Source organism: Phalangium opilio, unplaced genomic scaffold (genome assembly GCF_054372755.1).
Source record: "Phalangium opilio isolate 3A_F unplaced genomic scaffold, DU_Popi_V2 ptg000077l_1, whole genome shotgun sequence".
NCBI lineage: Eukaryota > Metazoa > Arthropoda > Arachnida > Opiliones > Phalangiidae > Phalangium > Phalangium opilio.
In genome coordinates, this window is record NW_028324185.1 from 6,793,764 (window position 1) to 6,808,439 (window position 14,676).

Consider the following 14,676-nt stretch of genomic DNA (forward strand, 5'->3'; position numbering starts at 1 on the left):
ATCCATTGCGCCACAAGCCCGTTGGAGGTTAATCTAAATGCTATTGAATCATTGCAATATTATAAATTTCCCTTCCGTTACATTCCAATAATCATCTTTAAATGTTAATACCGAGCTTTCCAGGAATCGAACCTGGAATCTACTGCCTCGAACGCAGACGCGTTATCCATTAAGCCACAAGCCCTTGCTTCGTTCTATCAAAAACGTTTAAAAACATTGTATTTATGCATTTTTATGACGCATAAAAGATTTTTAATTAAAATAAACACCGAGCTTGCCAGGACTCGAACCTAGAATCTTTTGCTCCGTAGGCAGACGCGTTATTCATTGCGCCACAAACCCGTTGGAGGTTAATCTAAATGCTATTGAAGCATTGCAATATTATAAATTTCCCTTCCGTTACATTCCAATAATCATCTTTAAATGTTAATACCGAGCTTGCCAGGACTCGAACCTGGAATCTTCTGCTTCGAAGGCAGACGCGTTATCCACTACGCTACAAACCCTTGCTTCGTTCTATCAAAAACTTTTCCAAACATTGTATTTATGCATTTTTATGACGCATAAAAGATCTTTAATTTAAATAAACACCGAGCTCTCCATGACTCGAACCTAGAATCTTTTGCTCCGTAGGCAGACGCGTTATCCATTGCGCCACAAGCCCGTTGGAGTTTTATCTAAATGCTATTGAAGCATTGCAATATTATAAATTTCCCTTCCGTTATATTCTAATAATCATCTTTAAATGCTAATACCGAGCTTGCCAGGACTCGAACCTGGAATCTTCTGCTACGAAGGCAGACACGTTATCCATTACGCCACAAACCCTTGCTTCGTTCTATCAAAAACCTTTCCAAACATTGTATTTATGCATTTTTATGACGCATAAAAGATCTTTTATTTAAATAAACACCGAGCTTGCCAGGACTCGAACCTAGAATCTTTTGCTCCGAGGGCAGACGCGTTATTCATTGCGCCACAAGCCCGTTGGAAGTTAATCTAAATGCTATTGAAGCATTGCAATATTATAAATCTCCCTTCGGTTATATTCTAATAATCATCTTTAAATGTTAATACCGAGCTTGCCAGGACTCGAACCTGGAATCTTCTGCTTCGAAGGCAGACGCGTTATCCATTACGCCACAAGCCCTTGCTTCGTTCTATCAAAAACTTTTCCAAACATTGTATTTATGCATTTTTATAACGCATAAAAGATCTTTAATTAAAATAAACACCGAGCTTGCCAGGACTCGAACCTAGAACCTTTTTCTCCGTAGGCAGACGCGTTATCCATTGCGCCACAAACCCGTTGGAGGTTAATCTAAATGCTATTGAAGCATTGCAATATTATAAATTTCCCTTCCGTTATATTCTAATAATCATCTTTAAATGTTAATACCGAGCTTGCCAGGACTCGAACCTGGAATCTTCTGCTTCGAAGGCAGACGCGTTATCCATTACGCTACAAACCCTTGCTTCGTTCTATCAAAAACGTTTCCAAACATTGTATTTATGCATTTTTATGACGCATAAAAGATCTTTAATTAAAATAAACACCGAGCTTGCCAGGACTCGAACCTTGAATCTTTTGCTCCGTAGGCAGACGCGTTATCCATTGCGCCACAAGCCCGTTGGAGGTTAATCAAAATGCTATTGAATCATTGCAATATTATAAATTTCCCTTCCGTTATATTCCAATAATCATCTTTAAATGTTAACACCGAGCTTGCCAGGACTCGAACCTGGAATCTTCTGCTTCGAAGGCAGACGCGTTATCCATTACGCCACAAGCCCGTTGGAAGTTAATCTAAATGCTATTGAAGCTTTGCAATATTATAAATTTCCCTTCCGTTATATTCTAATAATCATCTTTAAATGTTAATACCGAGCTTGCCAGGACTCGAACCTTAAATCTTCTGCTCTGTAGGCAGACGCGTTATCCATTGCGCCACAAGCTCGTTGGAGGTTAATCTAAATGCTATTGAATCATTGCAATATTATAAATTTCCCTTCCGTTACATTCCAATAATCATCTTTAAATGTTAATACCTACCTTGCCAGGAATCGAACCTGGAATCTTCTGCTCCGTAGGCAGACGCGTTATCCATTGCGCCACAAGCCCGTTGGAAGTTAATCTAAATGCTATTGAAGCATTGCAATATTATAAATTTCCCTTCCGTTATATTCTAATAATCATCTTAAAATGTTAATACCGAGCTTGCCAGGACTCGAACCTGGAATCTTCTGCTTCGAAGGCAGACGCGTTATCCATTACGCTACAAACCCTTGCTTCGTTCTATCAAAAACTTTTCCAAACATTGTATTCATGCATTTTTATGACGCATAAAAGATCTTTAATTTAAATAAACACCGAGCTCTCCATGACTCGAACCTAGAATCTTTTGCTCCGTAGGCAGACGCGTTATCCATTGCGCCACAAGCCCGTTGGAGGTTTATCTAAATGCTATTGAAGCATTGCAATATTTTAAATTTCCCTTCCGTTATATTCTAATAATCATCTTTAAATGTTAATACCGAGCTTGCCAGGACTCGAACCTGGAATCTTCTGCTTCGAAGGCAGACGCGTTATCCATTACGCCACAAGCCCTTGCTTCGTTCTATCAAAAACTTTTCCAAACATTGTATTTATGCATTTTTATGACGCATAAAAGATCTTTAATTTAAATAAACACCGAGCTCTCCATGACTCGAACCTAGAATCTTTTGCTCCGTAGGCAGACGCGTTATCCATTGCGCCACAAGCCCGTTGGAGGTTAATCTAAATGCTATTGAAGCATTGCAATATTATAAATTTCCCTTCCGTTATATTCTAATAATCATCTTTAAATGTTAATACCGAGCTTGCCAGGACTCGAACCTGGAATCTTCTGCTTCGAAGGCAGACGCGTTATCCATTACGCCACAAGCCCGTTGGAAGTTAATCTAAATACTATTGAAGCATTGCGATATTATAAATTTCCCTTCCGTTATATTCTAATAATCATCTTTAAATGTTAATACCGAGCTTGCCAGGACTCGAACCTGGAATCTTCTGCTTCGAAGGCAGACGCGTTATCCATTACGCTACAAACCCTTGCTTCGTTCTATCAAAAACTTTTCCAAACATTGTATTTATGCATTTTTATGACGCATAAAAGATCTTTAATTTAAATAAACACCGAGCTTGCCAGGACTCGAACCTAGAACCTTTTGCTCCGTAGGCAGACGCGTTATCCATTGCGCCACAAACCCGTTGGAGGTTAATCTAAATGCTATTGAATCATTGCAATATTATAAATTTCCCTTCCGTTACATTCCAATAATCATCTTTAAATGTTAATACCGAGCTTGCCAGGACTCGAACCTGGAATCTTTTGCTCCGTAGGCAGACGCGTTATTCATTGCGCCACAAGCCCGTTGGAAGTTAATCTAAATGCTATTGAAGCATTGCAATATTATAAATTTCCCTTCCGTTATACTCTAATAATCATCTTTAAATGTTAATACCGAGCTTGCCAGGACTCGAACCTGGAATCTTCTGCTTCGAAGGCAGACGCGTTATCCATTACGCCACAAACCCTTGCGTCGTTCTATCAAAAACTTTTCCAAACATTGTATTTATGCATTTTTATGACGCATAAAAGATCTTTAATTTAAATAAACACCGAGCTTGCCATGACTCGAACCTAGAATCTTTCGCTCCGTAGGCAGACGCGTTATCCATTGCGCCACAAGCCCGTTGGAGGTTTATCTAAATGCTATTGAAGCATTGCAATATTGTAAATTTCCCTTCCGTTATATTCTAATAATCATCTTTAAATGTTAATACCGAGCTTGCCAGGACTCGAACCTGGAATCTTCTGCCTCGAAGGCAGACGCGTTATCCATTACGCCACAAGCCCGTGCTTCGTTGTATCAAAAACGTTTCCAAACATTGTATTTATGCATTTTTATGACGCATAAAAGATCTTTAATTAAAATAAACACCGAGCTTGCCAGGACTCGAACCTAGAATCTTTTGCTCCGAGGGCAGACGCGTTATTCATTGCGCCACAAGCCCGTTGGAAGTTAATCTAAATGCTATTGAAGCATTGCAATATTATAAATCTCCCTTCGGTTATATTCTAATAATCATCTTTAAATGTTAATACCGAGCTTGCCAGGACTCGAACCTGGAATCTTCTGCTTCGAAGGCAGACGCGTTATCCATTACGCCACAAGCCCTTGCTTCGTTCTATCAAAAACTTTTCCAAACATTGTATTTATGCATTTTTATAACGCATAAAAGATCTTTAATTAAAATAAACACCGAGCTTGCCAGGACTCGAACCTAGAATCTTTTGCTCCGTAGGCAGACGCGTTATCCATTGCGCCACAAGCCCGTTGGAAGTTAATCTAAATGCTATTGAAGCATTGCAATATTATAAATTTCCCTTCCGTTATATTCTAATAATCATCTTTAAATGTTAATACCGAGCTTGCCAGGACTCGAACCTGGAATCTTCTGCTTCGAAGGCAGACGCGTTATCCATTACGCCACAAGCCCGTTGGAAGTTAATCTAAATACTATTGAAGCATTGCGATATTATAAATTTCCCTTCCGTTATATTCTAATAATCATCTTTAAATGTTAATACCGAGCTTGCCAGGACTCGAACCTGGAATCTTCTGCTTCGAAGGCAGACGCGTTATCCATTACGCTACAAACCCTTGCTTCGTTCTATCAAAAACTTTTCCAAACATTGTATTTATGCATTTTTATGACGCATAAAAGATCTTTAATTTAAATAAACACCGAGCTTGCCAGGACTCGAACCTAGAACCTTTTGCTCCGTAGGCAGACGCGTTATCCATTGCGCCACAAACCCGTTGGAGGTTAATCTAAATGCTATTGAATCATTGCAATATTATAAATTTCCCTTCCGTTACATTCCAATAATCATCTTTAAATGTTAATACCGAGCTTGCCAGGACTCGAACCTGGAATCTTTTGCTCCGTAGGCAGACGCGTTATTCATTGCGCCACAAGCCCGTTGGAAGTTAATCTAAATGCTATTGAAGCATTGCAATATTATAAATTTCCCTTCCGTTATACTCTAATAATCATCTTTAAATGTTAATACCGAGCTTGCCAGGACTCGAACCTGGAATCTTCTGCTTCGAAGGCAGACGCGTTATCCATTACGCCACAAACCCTTGCGTCGTTCTATCAAAAACTTTTCCAAACATTGTATTTATGCATTTTTATGACGCATAAAAGATCTTTAATTTAAATAAACACCGAGCTTGCCATGACTCGAACCTAGAATCTTTCGCTCCGTAGGCAGACGCGTTATCCATTGCGCCACAAGCCCGTTGGAGGTTTATCTAAATGCTATTGAAGCATTGCAATATTGTAAATTTCCCTTCCGTTATATTCTAATAATCATCTTTAAATGTTAATACCGAGCTTGCCAGGACTCGAACCTGGAATCTTCTGCCTCGAAGGCAGACGCGTTATCCATTACGCCACAAGCCCGTGCTTCGTTGTATCAAAAACGTTTCCAAACATTGTATTTATGCATTTTTATGACGCATAAAAGATCTTTAATTAAAATAAACACCGAGCTTGCCAGGACTCGAACCTAGAATCTTTTGCTCCGAGGGCAGACGCGTTATTCATTGCGCCACAAGCCCGTTGGAAGTTAATCTAAATGCTATTGAAGCATTGCAATATTATAAATCTCCCTTCGGTTATATTCTAATAATCATCTTTAAATGTTAATACCGAGCTTGCCAGGACTCGAACCTGGAATCTTCTGCTTCGAAGGCAGACGCGTTATCCATTACGCCACAAGCCCTTGCTTCGTTCTATCAAAAACTTTTCCAAACATTGTATTTATGCATTTTTATAACGCATAAAAGATCTTTAATTAAAATAAACACCGAGCTTGCCAGGACTCGAACCTAGAATCTTTTGCTCCGTAGGCAGACGCGTTATCCATTGCGCCACAAGCCCGTTGGAAGTTAATCTAAATGCTATTGAAGCATTGCAATATTATAAATTTCCCTTCCGTTATATTCTAATAATCATCTTTAAATGTTAATACCGAGCTTGCCAGGACTCGAACCTGGAATCTTCTGCTTCGAAGGCAGACGCGTTATCCATTACGCTACAAACCCTTGCTTCGTTCTATCAAAAACTTTTCCAAACATTGTATTTATGCATTTTTATGACGCATAAAAGATCTTTAATTTAAATAAACACCGAGCTTGCCAGGACTCGAACCTAGAACCTTTTTCTCCGTAGGCAGACGCGTTATCCATTGCGCCACAAACCCGTTGGAGGTTAATCTAAATGCTATTGAATCATTGCAATATTATAAATTTCCCTTCCGTTACATTCCAATAATCATCTTTAAATGTTAATAACGAGCTTGCCAGGACTCGAACCTGGAATCTTCTGCATCGAAGGCAGACGCGTTATCCATTACGCAACAAGCCCTTGCTTCGTTCTATCAAAAACGTTTCCAAACATTGTATTTATGCATTTTTATAACGCATAAAAGATCTTTAATTAAAATAAACACCGAGCTTGCCATAACTCGAACCTAGAATCTTTTGCTCCGTAGGCAGACGCGTTATCCGTGGCGCCACAAGCCCGTTGGAGGTTTATTTAAATGCTATTGAAGCATTGCAATATTATAAATTTCCCTTCCGTTACATTCCAATAATCATCTTTAAATGTTATTAACGAGCTTGCCAGGACTCGAACCTGGAATCTTCTGCATCGAAGGCAGACGCGTTATCCATTACGCAACAAGCCCTTGCTTCGTTCTATCAAAAACGTTTCCAAACATTGTATTTATGCATTTTTATGACGCATAAAAGATCTTTAATTAAAATAAACACCGAGCTTGCCAGGACTCGAACCTTGAATCTTTTGCTCTGTAAACAGCTGCGTTATCCGTGGCGCCACAAGCCCGTTGGAGGTTTATTTAAATGCTATTGAAGCATTGCAATATTATAAATTTCCCTTCGGTTATATTCTAATAATCATCTTTAAATGTTAATACCGAGCTTGCCAGGACTCGAACCTGGAATCTTCTGCTTCGAAGGCAGACGCGTTATCCATTACGCTACAAACCCTTGCTTCGTTCTATCAAAAACTTTTCCAAACATTGTATTTATGCATTTTTATAACGCATAAAAGATCTTTAATTAAAATAAACACCGAGCTTGCCATAACTCGAACCTAGAATCTTTTGCTCCGTAGGCAGACGCGTTATCCATTGCGCCACAAGCCCGTTGGAGGTTAATCAAAATGCTATTGAATCATTGCAATATTATAAATTTCCCTTCCGTTATATTCCAATAATCATCTTTAAATGTTAACACCGAGCTTGCCAGGACTCGAACCTGGAATCTTCTGCTTCGAAGGCAGACGCGTTATCCATTACGCCACAAGCCCGTTGGAAGTTAATCTAAATGCTATTGAAGCATTGCAATATTATAAATTTCCCTTCCGTTATATTCTAATAATCATCTTTAAATGTTAATACCGAGCTTGCCAGGACTCGAACCTTAAATCTTCTGCTCTGTAGGCAGACGCGTTATCCATTGCGCCACAAGCCCGTTGGAGGTTAATCTAAATGCTATTGAATCATTGCAATATTATAAATTTCCCTTCCGTTACATTCCAATAATCATCTTTAAATGTTAATACCTACCTTGCCAGGAATCGAACCTGGAATCTTCTGCTCCGTAGGCAGACGCGTTATTCATTGCGCCACAAGCCCGTTGGAAGTTAATCTAAATGCTATTGAAGCATTGCAATATTATAAATCTCCCTTCGGTTATATTCTAATAATCATCTTTAAATGTTAATACCGAGCTTGCCAGGACTCGAACCTGGAATCTTCTGCTTCGAAGGCAGACGCGTTATCCATTACGCCACAAGCCCTTGCTTCGTTCTATCAAAAACTTTTCCAAACATTGTATTTATGCATTTTTATAACGCATAAAAGATCTTTAATTAAAATAAACACCGAGCTTGCCAGGACTCGAACCTAGAATCTTTTGCTCCGTAGGCAGACGCGTTATCCATTGCGCCACAAGCCCGTTGGAAGTTAATCTAAATGCTATTGAAGCATTGCAATATTATAAATTTCCCTTCCGTTATATTCTAATAATCATCTTTAAATGTTAATACCGAGCTTGCCAGGACTCGAACCTGGAATCTTCTGCTTCGAAGGCAGACGCGTTATCCATTACGCTACAAACCCTTGCTTCGTTCTATCAAAAACTTTTCCAAACATTGTATTTATGCATTTTTATGACGCATAAAAGATCTTTAATTTAAATAAACACCGAGCTTGCCAGGACTCGAACCTAGAACCTTTTTCTCCGTAGGCAGACGCGTTATCCATTGCGCCACAAACCCGTTGGAGGTTAATCTAAATGCTATTGAATCATTGCAATATTATAAATTTCCCTTCCGTTACATTCCAATAATCATCTTTAAATGTTAATAACGAGCTTGCCAGGACTCGAACCTGGAATCTTCTGCATCGAAGGCAGACGCGTTATCCATTACGCAACAAGCCCTTGCTTCGTTCTATCAAAAACGTTTCCAAACATTGTATTTATGCATTTTTATAACGCATAAAAGATCTTTAATTAAAATAAACACCGAGCTTGCCATAACTCGAACCTAGAATCTTTTGCTCCGTAGGCAGACGCGTTATCCGTGGCGCCACAAGCCCGTTGGAGGTTTATTTAAATGCTATTGAAGCATTGCAATATTATAAATTTCCCTTCCGTTACATTCCAATAATCATCTTTAAATGTTATTAACGAGCTTGCCAGGACTCGAACCTGGAATCTTCTGCATCGAAGGCAGACGCGTTATCCATTACGCAACAAGCCCTTGCTTCGTTCTATCAAAAACGTTTCCAAACATTGTATTTATGCATTTTTATGACGCATAAAAGATCTTTAATTAAAATAAACACCGAGCTTGCCAGGACTCGAACCTTGAATCTTTTGCTCTGTAAACAGCTGCGTTATCCGTGGCGCCACAAGCCCGTTGGAGGTTTATTTAAATGCTATTGAAGCATTGCAATATTATAAATTTCCCTTCGGTTATATTCTAATAATCATCTTTAAATGTTAATACCGAGCTTGCCAGGACTCGAACCTGGAATCTTCTGCTTCGAAGGCAGACGCGTTATCCATTACGCTACAAACCCTTGCTTCGTTCTATCAAAAACTTTTCCAAACATTGTATTTATGCATTTTTATAACGCATAAAAGATCTTTAATTAAAATAAACACCGAGCTTGCCATAACTCGAACCTAGAATCTTTTGCTCCGTAGGCAGACGCGTTATCCATTGCGCCACAAGCCCGTTGGAGGTTAATCAAAATGCTATTGAATCATTGCAATATTATAAATTTCCCTTCCGTTATATTCCAATAATCATCTTTAAATGTTAACACCGAGCTTGCCAGGACTCGAACCTGGAATCTTCTGCTTCGAAGGCAGACGCGTTATCCATTACGCCACAAGCCCGTTGGAAGTTAATCTAAATGCTATTGAAGCATTGCAATATTATAAATTTCCCTTCCGTTATATTCTAATAATCATCTTTAAATGTTAATACCGAGCTTGCCAGGACTCGAACCTTAAATCTTCTGCTCTGTAGGCAGACGCGTTATCCATTGCGCCACAAGCCCGTTGGAGGTTAATCTAAATGCTATTGAATCATTGCAATATTATAAATTTCCCTTCCGTTACATTCCAATAATCATCTTTAAATGTTAATACCTACCTTGCCAGGAATCGAACCTGGAATCTTCTGCTCCGTAGGCAGACGCGTTATCCATTGCGCCACAAGCCCGTTGGAAGTTAATCTAAATGCTATTGAAGCATTGCAATATTGTAAATTTCCCTTCCGTTATATTCTAATAATCATCTTAAAATGTTAATACCGAGCTTGCCAGGACTCGAACCTGGAATCTTCTGCTTCGAAGGCAGACGCGTTATCCATTACGCTACAAACCCTTGCTTCGTTCTATCAAAAACTTTTCCAAACATTGTATTCATGCATTTTTATGACGCATAAAAGATCTTTAATTTAAATAAACACCGAGCTCTCCATGACTCGAACCTAGAATCTTTTGCTCCGTAGGCAGACGCGTTATCCATTGCGCCACAAGCCCGTTGGAGGTTTATCTAAATGCTATTGAAGCATTGCAATATTTGAAATTTCCCTTCCGTTATATTCTAATAATCATCTTTAAATGTTAATACCGAGCTTGCCAGGACTCGAACCTGGATTCTTCTGCTTCGAAGGCAGACGCGTTATCCATTACGCCACAAGCCCTTGCTTCGTTCTATCAAAAACTTTTCCAAACATTGTATTTATGCATTTTTATGACGCATAAAAGATCTTTAATTTAAATAAACACCGAGCTCTCCATGACTCGAACCTAGAATCTTTTGCTCCGTAGGCAGACGCGTTATCCATTGCGCCACAAGCCCGTTGGAGGTTAATCTAAATGCTATTGAAGCATTGCAATATTATAAATTTCCCTTCCGTTATATTCTAATAATCATCTTTAAATGTTAATACCGAGCTTGCCAGGACTCGAACCTGGAATCTTCTGCTTCGAAGGCAGACGCGTTATCCATTACGCCACAAGCCCGTTGGAAGTTAATCTAAATACTATTGAAGCATTGCGATATTATAAATTTCCCTTCCGTTATATTCTAATAATCATCTTTAAATGTTAATACCGAGCTTGCCAGGACTCGAACCTGGAATCTTCTGCTTCGAAGGCAGACGCGTTATCCATTACGCTACAAACCCTTGCTTCGTTCTATCAAAAACTTTTCCAAACATTGTATTTATGCATTTTTATGACGCATAAAAGATCTTTAATTTAAATAAACACCGAGCTTGCCAGGACTCGAACCTAGAACCTTTTGCTCCGTAGGCAGACGCGTTATCCATTGCGCCACAAACCCGTTGGAGGTTAATCTAAATGCTATTGAATCATTGCAATATTATAAATTTCCCTTCCGTTACATTCCAATAATCATCTTTAAATGTTAATAACGAGCTTGCCAGGACTCGAACCTGGAATCTTCTGCATCGAAGGCAGACGCGTTATCCATTACGCAACAAGCCCTTGCTTCGTTCTATCAAAAACGTTTCCAAACATTGTATTTATGCATTTTTATAACGCATAAAAGATCTTTAATTAAAATAAACACCGAGCTTGCCATAACTCGAACCTAGAATCTTTTGCTCCGTAGGCAGACGCGTTATCCATTGCGCCACAAGCCCGTTGGAGGTTAATCAAAATGCTATTGAATCATTGCAATATTGTAAATTTCCCTTCCGTTATATTCCTATAATCATCTTTAAATGTTAACACCGAGCTTGCCAGGACTCGAACCTGGAATCTTCTGCTTCGAAGGCAGACGCGTTATCCATTACGCCACAAGCCCGTTGGAAGTTAATCTAAATGCTATTGAAGCATTGCAATATTATAAATTTCCCTTCCGTTATATTCTAATAATCATCTTTAAATGTTAATACCGAGCTTGCCAGGACTCGAACCTTAAATCTTCTGCTCTGTAGGCAGACGCGTTATCCATTGCGCCACAAGCCCGTTGGAGGTTAATCTAAATGCTATTGAATCATTGCAATATTATAAATTTCCCTTCCGTTACATTCCAATAATCATCTTTAAATGTTAATACCTACCTTGCCAGGAATCGAACCTGGAATCTTCTGCTCCGTAGGCAGACGCGTTATCCATTGCGCCACAAGCCCGTCGGAAGTTAATCAAAATGCTATTGAATCATTGCAATATTATAAATTTCCCTTCCGTTATATTCCAATAATCATCTTTAAATGTTAATACCGAGCTTGCCAGGACTCGAACCTGGAATCTTCTGCTTCGAAGGCAGACGCGTTATCCATTACGCTACAAACCCTTGCTTCGTTCTATCAAAAACTTTTCCAAACATTGTATTCATGCATTTTTATGACGCATAAAAGATCTTTAATTTAAATAAACACCGAGCTCTCCATGACTCGAACCTAGAATCTTTTGCTCCGTGGGCAGACGCGTTATCCATTGCGCCACAAGCCCGTTGGAGGTTAATATAAATACTATTGAATCATTGCAATATTATAAATTTCCCTTCCGTTACATTCCAATAATCATCTTTAAATGTTAATACCGAGCTTGCCAGGACTCGAACCTTAAATCTTCTGCTCTGTAGGCAGACGCGTTATCCATTGCGCCACAAGCCCGTTGGAGGTTTATCTAAATGCTATTGAAGCATTGCAATATTTTAAATTTCCCTTCCGTTATATACTAATAACCATCTTTAAATGTTAATACCGAGCTTGCCAGGACTCGAACCTGGAATCTTCTGCTCCGTAGGCAGACGCGTTACCCATTGCGCCACAAGCCCGTTGGAGGTTAACCTAAATGCTATTGAATCATTGCAATATTATAAATTTCCCTTCCGTTACATTCCAATAATCATCTTTAAATGTTAATACCGAGCTTGCCAGGACTCGAACCTTAAATCTTCCGCTCCGTAGGCAGACGCGTTATCCATTGCGCCACAAGCCCGTTGGAGGTTAATCTAAATGCTATTGAAGCATTGCAATATTATAAATTTCCCTTCCGCTACATTCCAATAATCATCTTTAAATGTTAATACCGAGCTTGCCAGGACTCGAACCTTAAATCTTCTGCTCCGTAGGCAGACGCGTTATCCATTTAGCCACACGCCCGTTGGAGGTTAATCTAAATGCTATTGAAGCATTTCAAAATTATAAATTTCCCTTCCGTTATATTCTAATAATCATCTTTAAATGTTAATACCGAGCTTGCCAGGACTCGAACCTGGAATCTTCTGCTTCGAAGGCAGACGCGTTATCCATTACGCTACAAGCCCTTGCTTCGTTCTATCAAAAACTTTTCCAAACATTGTATTTATGCATTTTTATGACGCATAAAAGATCTTTAATTAAAATAAACACCGAGCTTGCCATGACTCGAACCTAGAATCTTTTACTCTGTAGGCAGACGCGTTATCCATTGCGCCACAAGCCCGTTGGAGGTTTATCTAAATGCTATTGAAGCATTGCAATATTTTAAATTTCCCTTCCGTTATATTCTAATAATCATCTTTAAATGTTAATACCGAGCTTGCCAGGACTCGAACCTGGAATCTTCTGCTTCGAAGGCAGACGCGTTATCCATTACGCCACAAGCCCTTGCTTCGTTCTATCAAAAACTTTTCCAAACATTGTATTTATGCATTTTTATGACGCATAAAAGATCTTTAATTTAAATAAACACCGAGCTCTCCATGACTCGAACCTAGAATCTTTTGCTCCGTGGGCAGACGCGTTATCCATTGCGCCACAAGCCCGTTGGAGGTTAATATAAATACTATTGAATCATTGCAATATTATAAATTTCCCTTCCGTTACATTCCAATAATCATCTTTAAATGTTAATACCGAGCTTGCCAGGACTCAAACCTTAAATCTTCTGCTCTGTAGGCAGACGCGTTATCCATTGCGCCACAAGCCCGTTGGAGGTTTATCTAAATGCTATTGAAGCATTGCAATATTTTAAATTTCCCTTCCGTTATATACTAATAACCATCTTTAAATGTTAATACCGAGCTTGCCAGGACTCGAACCTGGAATCTTCTGCTCCGTAGGCAGACGCGTTACCCATTGCGCCACAAGCCCGTTGGAGGTTAACCTAAATGCTATTGAATCATTGCAATATTATAAATTTCCCTTCCGTTACATTCCAATAATCATCTTTAAATGTTAATACCGAGCTTGCCAGGACTCGAACCTGGAATCTTCTGCTCCGTAGGCAGACGCGTTACCCATTGCGCCACAAGCCCGTTGGAGGTTAACCTAAATGCTATTGAATCATTGCAATATTATAAATTTCCCTTCCGTTACATTCCAATAATCATCTTTAAATGTTAATACCGAGCTTGCCAGGACTCGAACCTTAAATCTTCCGCTCCGTAGGCAGACGCGTTATCCATTGCGCCACAAGCCCGTTGGAGGTTAATCTAAATGCTATTGAAGCATTGCAATATTATAAATTTCCCTTCCGCTACATTCCAATAATCATCTTTAAATGTTAATACCGAGCTTGCCAGGACTCGAACCTTAAATCTTCTGATCCGTAGGCAGACGCGTTATCCATTTAGCCACACGCCCGTTGGAGGTTAATCTAAATGCTATTGAAGCATTTCAAAATTATAAATTTCCCTTCCGTTATATTCTAATAATCATCTTTAAATGTTAATACCGAGCTTGCCAGGACTCGAACCTGGAATCTTCTGCTTCGAAGGCAGACGCGTTATCCATTACGCTACAAGCCCTTGCTTCGTTCTATCAAAAACTTTTCCAAACATTGTATTTATGCATTTTTATGACGCATAAAAGATCTTTAATTAAAATAAACACCGAGCTTGCCATGACTCGAACCTAGAATCTTTTACTCTGTAGGCAGACGCGTTATCCATTGCGCCACAAGCCCGTTGGAGGTTTATCTAAATGCTATTGAAGCATTGCAATATTTTAAATTTCCCTTCCGTTATATTCTAATAATCATCTTTAAATGTTAA

General features: G+C 39.2%; 52 non-coding genes across 52 annotated transcripts; all 52 read right to left on the reverse strand.

Annotated features, from left to right (window-relative positions):
• Window positions 1–433: 433 nt before the first annotated feature.
• On the reverse strand, window positions 434–506 carry TRNAR-UCG (transfer RNA arginine (anticodon UCG)). Its single transcript has one exon. It is a non-coding gene; the product is annotated as a tRNA-Arg (tRNA).
• Window positions 507–755: 249 nt separating this feature from the next.
• Window positions 756–828, reverse strand: TRNAR-UCG (transfer RNA arginine (anticodon UCG)). The gene has a single exon. It is a non-coding gene; the product is annotated as a tRNA-Arg (tRNA).
• A 249-nt stretch (window positions 829–1,077) lies between these two features.
• Window positions 1,078–1,150, reverse strand: TRNAR-UCG (transfer RNA arginine (anticodon UCG)). Its single transcript has one exon. It is a non-coding gene; the product is annotated as a tRNA-Arg (tRNA).
• Window positions 1,151–1,399: 249 nt separating this feature from the next.
• TRNAR-UCG (transfer RNA arginine (anticodon UCG)) lies at window positions 1,400–1,472 on the reverse strand. The gene has a single exon. It is a non-coding gene; the product is annotated as a tRNA-Arg (tRNA).
• A 249-nt stretch (window positions 1,473–1,721) lies between these two features.
• Window positions 1,722–1,794, reverse strand: TRNAR-UCG (transfer RNA arginine (anticodon UCG)). The gene has a single exon. It is a non-coding gene; the product is annotated as a tRNA-Arg (tRNA).
• A 91-nt stretch (window positions 1,795–1,885) lies between these two features.
• Window positions 1,886–1,958, reverse strand: TRNAC-ACA (transfer RNA cysteine (anticodon ACA)). The gene has a single exon. It is a non-coding gene; the product is annotated as a tRNA-Cys (tRNA).
• A 255-nt stretch (window positions 1,959–2,213) lies between these two features.
• Window positions 2,214–2,286, reverse strand: TRNAR-UCG (transfer RNA arginine (anticodon UCG)). Its single transcript has one exon. It is a non-coding gene; the product is annotated as a tRNA-Arg (tRNA).
• Window positions 2,287–2,535: 249 nt separating this feature from the next.
• TRNAR-UCG (transfer RNA arginine (anticodon UCG)) lies at window positions 2,536–2,608 on the reverse strand. The gene has a single exon. It is a non-coding gene; the product is annotated as a tRNA-Arg (tRNA).
• A 249-nt stretch (window positions 2,609–2,857) lies between these two features.
• On the reverse strand, window positions 2,858–2,930 carry TRNAR-UCG (transfer RNA arginine (anticodon UCG)). The gene has a single exon. It is a non-coding gene; the product is annotated as a tRNA-Arg (tRNA).
• Window positions 2,931–3,021: 91 nt separating this feature from the next.
• Window positions 3,022–3,094, reverse strand: TRNAR-UCG (transfer RNA arginine (anticodon UCG)). The gene has a single exon. It is a non-coding gene; the product is annotated as a tRNA-Arg (tRNA).
• An 85-nt stretch (window positions 3,095–3,179) lies between these two features.
• Window positions 3,180–3,252, reverse strand: TRNAR-ACG (transfer RNA arginine (anticodon ACG)). Its single transcript has one exon. It is a non-coding gene; the product is annotated as a tRNA-Arg (tRNA).
• A 255-nt stretch (window positions 3,253–3,507) lies between these two features.
• On the reverse strand, window positions 3,508–3,580 carry TRNAR-UCG (transfer RNA arginine (anticodon UCG)). Its single transcript has one exon. It is a non-coding gene; the product is annotated as a tRNA-Arg (tRNA).
• Window positions 3,581–3,829: 249 nt separating this feature from the next.
• Window positions 3,830–3,902, reverse strand: TRNAR-UCG (transfer RNA arginine (anticodon UCG)). The gene has a single exon. It is a non-coding gene; the product is annotated as a tRNA-Arg (tRNA).
• A 249-nt stretch (window positions 3,903–4,151) lies between these two features.
• On the reverse strand, window positions 4,152–4,224 carry TRNAR-UCG (transfer RNA arginine (anticodon UCG)). Its single transcript has one exon. It is a non-coding gene; the product is annotated as a tRNA-Arg (tRNA).
• Window positions 4,225–4,309: 85 nt separating this feature from the next.
• On the reverse strand, window positions 4,310–4,382 carry TRNAR-ACG (transfer RNA arginine (anticodon ACG)). The gene has a single exon. It is a non-coding gene; the product is annotated as a tRNA-Arg (tRNA).
• Window positions 4,383–4,473: 91 nt separating this feature from the next.
• On the reverse strand, window positions 4,474–4,546 carry TRNAR-UCG (transfer RNA arginine (anticodon UCG)). Its single transcript has one exon. It is a non-coding gene; the product is annotated as a tRNA-Arg (tRNA).
• A 91-nt stretch (window positions 4,547–4,637) lies between these two features.
• TRNAR-UCG (transfer RNA arginine (anticodon UCG)) lies at window positions 4,638–4,710 on the reverse strand. The gene has a single exon. It is a non-coding gene; the product is annotated as a tRNA-Arg (tRNA).
• An 85-nt stretch (window positions 4,711–4,795) lies between these two features.
• Window positions 4,796–4,868, reverse strand: TRNAR-ACG (transfer RNA arginine (anticodon ACG)). Its single transcript has one exon. It is a non-coding gene; the product is annotated as a tRNA-Arg (tRNA).
• Window positions 4,869–5,123: 255 nt separating this feature from the next.
• TRNAR-UCG (transfer RNA arginine (anticodon UCG)) lies at window positions 5,124–5,196 on the reverse strand. The gene has a single exon. It is a non-coding gene; the product is annotated as a tRNA-Arg (tRNA).
• Window positions 5,197–5,445: 249 nt separating this feature from the next.
• On the reverse strand, window positions 5,446–5,518 carry TRNAR-UCG (transfer RNA arginine (anticodon UCG)). Its single transcript has one exon. It is a non-coding gene; the product is annotated as a tRNA-Arg (tRNA).
• Window positions 5,519–5,767: 249 nt separating this feature from the next.
• On the reverse strand, window positions 5,768–5,840 carry TRNAR-UCG (transfer RNA arginine (anticodon UCG)). The gene has a single exon. It is a non-coding gene; the product is annotated as a tRNA-Arg (tRNA).
• An 85-nt stretch (window positions 5,841–5,925) lies between these two features.
• Window positions 5,926–5,998, reverse strand: TRNAR-ACG (transfer RNA arginine (anticodon ACG)). Its single transcript has one exon. It is a non-coding gene; the product is annotated as a tRNA-Arg (tRNA).
• A 91-nt stretch (window positions 5,999–6,089) lies between these two features.
• TRNAR-UCG (transfer RNA arginine (anticodon UCG)) lies at window positions 6,090–6,162 on the reverse strand. Its single transcript has one exon. It is a non-coding gene; the product is annotated as a tRNA-Arg (tRNA).
• Window positions 6,163–6,411: 249 nt separating this feature from the next.
• On the reverse strand, window positions 6,412–6,484 carry TRNAR-UCG (transfer RNA arginine (anticodon UCG)). Its single transcript has one exon. It is a non-coding gene; the product is annotated as a tRNA-Arg (tRNA).
• Window positions 6,485–6,733: 249 nt separating this feature from the next.
• Window positions 6,734–6,806, reverse strand: TRNAR-UCG (transfer RNA arginine (anticodon UCG)). Its single transcript has one exon. It is a non-coding gene; the product is annotated as a tRNA-Arg (tRNA).
• Window positions 6,807–7,055: 249 nt separating this feature from the next.
• On the reverse strand, window positions 7,056–7,128 carry TRNAR-UCG (transfer RNA arginine (anticodon UCG)). The gene has a single exon. It is a non-coding gene; the product is annotated as a tRNA-Arg (tRNA).
• A 249-nt stretch (window positions 7,129–7,377) lies between these two features.
• Window positions 7,378–7,450, reverse strand: TRNAR-UCG (transfer RNA arginine (anticodon UCG)). Its single transcript has one exon. It is a non-coding gene; the product is annotated as a tRNA-Arg (tRNA).
• A 91-nt stretch (window positions 7,451–7,541) lies between these two features.
• TRNAC-ACA (transfer RNA cysteine (anticodon ACA)) lies at window positions 7,542–7,614 on the reverse strand. Its single transcript has one exon. It is a non-coding gene; the product is annotated as a tRNA-Cys (tRNA).
• Window positions 7,615–7,869: 255 nt separating this feature from the next.
• TRNAR-UCG (transfer RNA arginine (anticodon UCG)) lies at window positions 7,870–7,942 on the reverse strand. The gene has a single exon. It is a non-coding gene; the product is annotated as a tRNA-Arg (tRNA).
• Window positions 7,943–8,027: 85 nt separating this feature from the next.
• Window positions 8,028–8,100, reverse strand: TRNAR-ACG (transfer RNA arginine (anticodon ACG)). Its single transcript has one exon. It is a non-coding gene; the product is annotated as a tRNA-Arg (tRNA).
• Window positions 8,101–8,191: 91 nt separating this feature from the next.
• TRNAR-UCG (transfer RNA arginine (anticodon UCG)) lies at window positions 8,192–8,264 on the reverse strand. The gene has a single exon. It is a non-coding gene; the product is annotated as a tRNA-Arg (tRNA).
• A 249-nt stretch (window positions 8,265–8,513) lies between these two features.
• Window positions 8,514–8,586, reverse strand: TRNAR-UCG (transfer RNA arginine (anticodon UCG)). The gene has a single exon. It is a non-coding gene; the product is annotated as a tRNA-Arg (tRNA).
• A 249-nt stretch (window positions 8,587–8,835) lies between these two features.
• On the reverse strand, window positions 8,836–8,908 carry TRNAR-UCG (transfer RNA arginine (anticodon UCG)). Its single transcript has one exon. It is a non-coding gene; the product is annotated as a tRNA-Arg (tRNA).
• Window positions 8,909–9,157: 249 nt separating this feature from the next.
• TRNAR-UCG (transfer RNA arginine (anticodon UCG)) lies at window positions 9,158–9,230 on the reverse strand. Its single transcript has one exon. It is a non-coding gene; the product is annotated as a tRNA-Arg (tRNA).
• A 249-nt stretch (window positions 9,231–9,479) lies between these two features.
• TRNAR-UCG (transfer RNA arginine (anticodon UCG)) lies at window positions 9,480–9,552 on the reverse strand. The gene has a single exon. It is a non-coding gene; the product is annotated as a tRNA-Arg (tRNA).
• Window positions 9,553–9,643: 91 nt separating this feature from the next.
• TRNAC-ACA (transfer RNA cysteine (anticodon ACA)) lies at window positions 9,644–9,716 on the reverse strand. Its single transcript has one exon. It is a non-coding gene; the product is annotated as a tRNA-Cys (tRNA).
• A 255-nt stretch (window positions 9,717–9,971) lies between these two features.
• Window positions 9,972–10,044, reverse strand: TRNAR-UCG (transfer RNA arginine (anticodon UCG)). Its single transcript has one exon. It is a non-coding gene; the product is annotated as a tRNA-Arg (tRNA).
• Window positions 10,045–10,293: 249 nt separating this feature from the next.
• TRNAR-UCG (transfer RNA arginine (anticodon UCG)) lies at window positions 10,294–10,366 on the reverse strand. Its single transcript has one exon. It is a non-coding gene; the product is annotated as a tRNA-Arg (tRNA).
• A 249-nt stretch (window positions 10,367–10,615) lies between these two features.
• On the reverse strand, window positions 10,616–10,688 carry TRNAR-UCG (transfer RNA arginine (anticodon UCG)). Its single transcript has one exon. It is a non-coding gene; the product is annotated as a tRNA-Arg (tRNA).
• Window positions 10,689–10,779: 91 nt separating this feature from the next.
• Window positions 10,780–10,852, reverse strand: TRNAR-UCG (transfer RNA arginine (anticodon UCG)). The gene has a single exon. It is a non-coding gene; the product is annotated as a tRNA-Arg (tRNA).
• Window positions 10,853–10,937: 85 nt separating this feature from the next.
• On the reverse strand, window positions 10,938–11,010 carry TRNAR-ACG (transfer RNA arginine (anticodon ACG)). Its single transcript has one exon. It is a non-coding gene; the product is annotated as a tRNA-Arg (tRNA).
• A 91-nt stretch (window positions 11,011–11,101) lies between these two features.
• On the reverse strand, window positions 11,102–11,174 carry TRNAR-UCG (transfer RNA arginine (anticodon UCG)). Its single transcript has one exon. It is a non-coding gene; the product is annotated as a tRNA-Arg (tRNA).
• Window positions 11,175–11,423: 249 nt separating this feature from the next.
• On the reverse strand, window positions 11,424–11,496 carry TRNAR-UCG (transfer RNA arginine (anticodon UCG)). The gene has a single exon. It is a non-coding gene; the product is annotated as a tRNA-Arg (tRNA).
• A 91-nt stretch (window positions 11,497–11,587) lies between these two features.
• TRNAC-ACA (transfer RNA cysteine (anticodon ACA)) lies at window positions 11,588–11,660 on the reverse strand. The gene has a single exon. It is a non-coding gene; the product is annotated as a tRNA-Cys (tRNA).
• A 255-nt stretch (window positions 11,661–11,915) lies between these two features.
• Window positions 11,916–11,988, reverse strand: TRNAR-UCG (transfer RNA arginine (anticodon UCG)). Its single transcript has one exon. It is a non-coding gene; the product is annotated as a tRNA-Arg (tRNA).
• A 249-nt stretch (window positions 11,989–12,237) lies between these two features.
• TRNAC-ACA (transfer RNA cysteine (anticodon ACA)) lies at window positions 12,238–12,310 on the reverse strand. The gene has a single exon. It is a non-coding gene; the product is annotated as a tRNA-Cys (tRNA).
• Window positions 12,311–12,401: 91 nt separating this feature from the next.
• On the reverse strand, window positions 12,402–12,474 carry TRNAR-ACG (transfer RNA arginine (anticodon ACG)). Its single transcript has one exon. It is a non-coding gene; the product is annotated as a tRNA-Arg (tRNA).
• Window positions 12,475–12,893: 419 nt separating this feature from the next.
• On the reverse strand, window positions 12,894–12,966 carry TRNAR-UCG (transfer RNA arginine (anticodon UCG)). The gene has a single exon. It is a non-coding gene; the product is annotated as a tRNA-Arg (tRNA).
• A 249-nt stretch (window positions 12,967–13,215) lies between these two features.
• Window positions 13,216–13,288, reverse strand: TRNAR-UCG (transfer RNA arginine (anticodon UCG)). The gene has a single exon. It is a non-coding gene; the product is annotated as a tRNA-Arg (tRNA).
• Window positions 13,289–13,701: 413 nt separating this feature from the next.
• TRNAR-ACG (transfer RNA arginine (anticodon ACG)) lies at window positions 13,702–13,774 on the reverse strand. Its single transcript has one exon. It is a non-coding gene; the product is annotated as a tRNA-Arg (tRNA).
• A 91-nt stretch (window positions 13,775–13,865) lies between these two features.
• TRNAR-ACG (transfer RNA arginine (anticodon ACG)) lies at window positions 13,866–13,938 on the reverse strand. The gene has a single exon. It is a non-coding gene; the product is annotated as a tRNA-Arg (tRNA).
• Window positions 13,939–14,357: 419 nt separating this feature from the next.
• TRNAR-UCG (transfer RNA arginine (anticodon UCG)) lies at window positions 14,358–14,430 on the reverse strand. Its single transcript has one exon. It is a non-coding gene; the product is annotated as a tRNA-Arg (tRNA).
• Between the last annotated feature and the right edge of the window lie 246 nt (window positions 14,431–14,676).